This window comes from Aphis gossypii, unplaced genomic scaffold, assembly GCF_020184175.1.
Source record: "Aphis gossypii isolate Hap1 unplaced genomic scaffold, ASM2018417v2 Contig00778, whole genome shotgun sequence".
In the NCBI taxonomy this organism is placed as follows: domain Eukaryota; kingdom Metazoa; phylum Arthropoda; class Insecta; order Hemiptera; family Aphididae; genus Aphis; species Aphis gossypii.
The window spans coordinates 283-5,581 of NW_026083278.1; the positions used below are offsets into that span (position 1 = coordinate 283).

Here is a 5,299-nt window from a genome sequence, read left to right on the forward strand (position 1 = left end):
ACACACCACTGGTTATATTAGTTTTTATCTTGAATCTATTATTAGTTTTAATTTCAAGTTGTTATAACAATAATATAATATTGTAAATTGTAATACAAGTATAAATATAAAATTGGTATTACTTATTATATTATTATAAGAGCTGATAATAAACTATTATAGGCTTTTCTCATCGATCGTAATATTTAATTTACCAATACTATTTTGTCATAATGACATATTGTATGCAACTTTCAAGCAGACAACAGCTAGCGTCCTGCGTTAATTTTTGTTATTAAGACATTAAGTAATAAGTAGTAGTATTATTTAACATATTATTATCATGAGTGAAATGGAGGAAAATTGTAATTTGGATGATCCATGTCCACAAGTGAATATTAGTTTGCCATGGCCTGTTTACAATTCACATTTTAAAGTTAATAAAATACTTAACGATAATGACTATGCTTTACACAAAACTTTTAAAGTTTATTGTAATCATTGCGTGACAAGAAAAACTTTAACTGCGGATTCAAGATATATGTCCAATCTCCGTAAACACTTAAAGGTAGGTATTATTAATTATTAAGGTATTATTTTTTTTGTTAACTTATAATTAAATTTATAAATGATAGACATTCATAGATTTATGTCATTGCGGGCAAGTCTATTACTTATTATAAATATTAATTATTATACTAGGTATCAGAAAACAAGTTTTTTCAACATTTGTTTGATGTTAAATAAAAATATATTTATATGAAGATAGATTTATTGAAAACAATATAATTTTATAACTCTTGTTAGGTACATAATATTATTCCTTGAAATTGATCTTCATATTTTTTGTTTCGTTTTTTTTTTCGATAGAAATATTTTAGAACCTACCTAGTTCATAGCATGCCTTGAAATTGCCTTCTATAAAAATGTGTAGCACTGACTAGAATCTAGATTGCAAGGTTGAAGGTATGCAAGCGCATTTTTTATGTGTACCTATGAAATAAATGTATCATAATTTGTTTTTAAGCTATTGCATAGCTTTTATCGCAGGCGTGGTGACTGAAAATATATTTTTCGTAACGAAAAAGCGTGACCGTTACCCGTTAATTGTTACCATGGTTACCGAAAATAAAATAATAATAATAATAATCGTTATCATTTATTTATTATTTTAGTTTAATATTATTCACTGTTATCTACCAACAAAACAAATGCATTTTGTCAAATCTTGAGATATGCGGTGTTGCAGTTTCAGCGACGATATACAGTATAATAATAAAAATAATATAATAATATAATAATATTATATTATATTATTATTATTATTTTTTTTATTAAATTTTATTAACTTCTTATTTCGTGTTAATATGTAATACTGCAATAGCTTTATCGCGGCAGTCCCCGAGTGCCACTTGACTTTTATTTTTTTACCAGAGTTAAGTTATATTATATATTTCAGGAATAGACTATAAGTCCTAAGTGTATAGACATTTAGTCTATACCCAGGTATATAAATAAATGTTTTAAATAGTAAATTCCTAACAGAGTTTATAATTTTCACAGCTTAAACATAATCATGTAAAAACTGTAAAAGCACTACTGATGCCAAATAAGAATGTATCTATAAATTGTATAAGAAAAAATATTGACAGTACTGATCAACATGACACCAGCATCGAATCAAATGTTAAAAAAATCAAATTTAATACAACACAGACATCTTTGAAAAGCTTCATACGTTCAAAAGATAATCATATAAGTATAGTTTCTCAAGGTAAATATGTTTTTTTTCATTTATTATAATTAAAATGTTTCAACATATTGCATGTTATTACAAATTTGTTTTACAATTTAGAATTTAGAATTTAATTAGAATATGGTATGGATGATCGGTAGATATGTGATACGTGTGTTAGTTAAGGATTGGAGGTGATGAGGAGTGGAAATTTATTTATTGGGGATGTTAGAGCAGTTAGGAGGGGGTTTAGTATTAATTTTAGCTCGTTAAGGAAACTTGTGACGATTTGGAGTTGATCGGATGGTGGTGTATTTGCTGTGGTTTCGGCATATGAGGGTTTTTCTCTTGGGTTTGAGCGTAGCGTATCATGTCCACTTCTGTGGGGTGCAGGTGGTACAGCTTGAGTTTGAGTGTGTTGATTATCTCTTTTTGTTGTTTTGGTTTTGGATTTGATGCGGCTTAATATTTTTTTGAAGGTTTGGCAACCTTTATAATTGGCGGTGTGGTTTCCGCCACAGTTTGCACATTTTGCTAGTTCCTCCAGTTGTTTTGTGCAATTATCAGTGAAGTGTTCAGCTCCACATTTCACGCATCGCGGTTTGCGGTAGCAGTAGTTGCGTGTATGTCCATAATACTTTTGGCAGTGATGACATTGGGGAGGACCAAGTTGTCTCTTTGTGTATTCAAATTTTATTATTGTGTTTAATAATTTGGTGATTTTGAATATTTCACGGTTGTTGGTGTTACAAGCTAAGCTGATGTTGAATAGTGGAAGTGGCAATTTGTTCGCACAGTGTGTTATATTTGTAATGCTGATTACTTTATGTCCGACGTCGTTTAGACAGTTTATGATTTCTGTGGTAGGTAAAGCAATTAAATCTAATATTATCTTACGGTCAAAGGTAAATATGTACTAGAGTAAATAAATATTTTTTGGATTAGTTTTTTTAAATCAAGTTTATTAATAATTAGTTATTTATTTAAAATGTATAAAATATTTTACAACCAAAATTTTGCTTAATAGATAAATATTAAAATATTTGATAAAATGATTTGTGTAATTGTTCAAAACTATATAAGGTTTAAAAAAATGCTGCATTATTTATTTATTGTATAGTAATTATTAATAATTGTTTCTTGTTTTATTTCACAGATACTCTTAATCAAATGATACAAGATCTAATAATAAATGCATCTCTGCCATTTAATTTAGTGTCACATGAAAATTTTAAGATATTATTTCTAAAGGATTTCCAGGTAGAAATCTTATGTGTCGCCAGACTCTTATGAAAAATATTGACAAAAGTTTTAATATTCTGTTTGATAAATTGAAAAGTAAACTTAACTCAGTTGAACATTTAACAACAACTTCTGATGCATGGTCGACATTTAAAAGGTATATTTTTTAGATTTTTCATTTCATTATTCAATACTTCTTAATATCTTGTTAATTTATTTAGATCTTATTTGGGTATAACTGTTCATTGGATTGAAGAAGGAAGTCTTGAAAGAAAATCTTGCTTATTATCTATTAAGCGATTGACAGGAAGTCACACTTATGACATATTAGCCAGATCTATGGAATCTATCTATAGTCTATACTTTATTTAGCATAAATAACAAAATTTTATGTACAACAACAGATACCTAATGGCAGCAATTTTGTTAAAAGCTTTAAGTAAATAGTTTATAAATGAGTTAAAATAATGAGTATAATTGAGTTTCAATGTGAAAAAGTGTAGACATCATTAGTTTTCGTTTATAGTTTATACCTACCTATGAGGTTACAAAACTATTTTTCTCAACTTCCGTTAATTTCAATTAATACTTTCTAACCTAATTTATTATGTTTTTAATCATAATTTTTACATTTAAAATAGATAATAGTAATTTAAACTGCAATCAATTTAATTTATTTTAAAATGTTTAGAGTGTTTGGTGCAAAAGACGATGATATCAATGCCTTGAATGATACTCAGTCAGATAATAACACAGCCACAATGCTATACAGCACCTTTATTCCTGATGAGGTTGATGATTTGGATAATTGTACAACGATAATAGTAATTTAAACTGCAATCAATTTAATTTATTTTAAAATGTTTAGAGTGTTTGGTGCAAAAGACGATGATATCAATGCCTTGAATGATACTCAGTCAGATAATAACACAGCCACAATGCTATACAGCACCTTTATTCCTGATGAGGTTGATGATTTGGATAATTGTACAACGATAAATGAAGATGAAGATAATGATTTTCAAGATATATCCCATTTTAAAATTGCTGAAGTATTTGAAGAGACAGAAGATGAAGTATATATGTTACCAAAACATCATAGATGTGCAGCACACACTCTCAATTTAATTGCTACTAATGTAATAGAAGTTTATTTTTAAATTTTAAATTCATACTATATATTGTTATCTTAAATTACACGATATTCAAAAAGCTATTTCTGGTGCAAAAAATGCAGTATCCCCTCTATGGAAATATAAGCAGCAAAGCAGAACAATCTTTGCAAAATTAACCAATCTTTGGAACAACCAAAACCGATCTAGTAAAATTGCTGATCTTATAAAAATTTGTTTTGGAGTATACCTTCTCACTCCAACAGAAACTAGATGGAATTCAACTTATGATTCTGTAAAATTTTTTTTGAAGAATTCCAAATCAAAATCAGGACAATTGTTTCGATTGTGTGATGATATTAACATTGTTCGTTTTAATAAAAATGATATGGAATTCCTTGAAGAGTATACTCAGATGATGGAACCATTAGCCATTGTTTTAGACCTTTTACAAGGTGAAAAAAATATGTTTTTTGGTTTTCTAATACCTTCTATTACTGAGTTAATATACTGAGTTAACAAGTATGAACAATTATTTATCAAAAACCAATTAAAAATATGTTTACCATTGGTAGAAGTAATAATAAAAAGTATTAAAAAAAGGTTTGAAAAAATATTAAGTGACCAATTTTTGACAACAGCAGCTATTTCACACCCATATTTTAAAACTGTTTGGATAAAAAACCAAGTAATAAAGGATTTGGCTATTTCAGATTTAAAAAAAACAGTTTTAAATATGTTTAATGTAAATAGAAATGAGGCTACAGATACACTAGTTAACAATAGTGATGATGAAGCAGAAGATTCTTCTTTTTTTTCATGGTCTTATGAAAAACTTCAAGGAACGTCGATTATCTCTGTGGAAAATGAAGTGTGCCAATATCTGAGTAGAAGCCCTACAAAAAAACTGACATCCCTTAATGAATATCCTAATGTAAAAAAAGTTTTCATTAAACATAATACTCCATTGCCTAGCAGTGGTCCTATTGAACGGGTATTTAGTGTTAGTAATGCCATACTAACAAAACGTCGAGGAAAAATGGACGATAAAACATTTGAAAAAGCAATTTTTTTTAAATATAATTCAAATATTATCTAATTATTGTAGTTCATCATTTGTATTATACCAATAAACTGTCCTATTATTATATTATATTCATGTATTTTATGTTTTATTATTATAATTATATAACATACATTAATATCTACCTCGCGATTGTCCTCGCTGAAG

General features: G+C 27.6%; 1 pseudogene; it reads left to right on the top strand.

Moving 5' to 3' along the window:
- Nucleotides 1–331: 331 nt before the first annotated feature.
- Nucleotides 332–3,399, top strand: LOC126555279 (uncharacterized; annotated as a pseudogene).
- The last annotated feature ends 1,900 nt before the right edge of the window (nucleotides 3,400–5,299 follow it).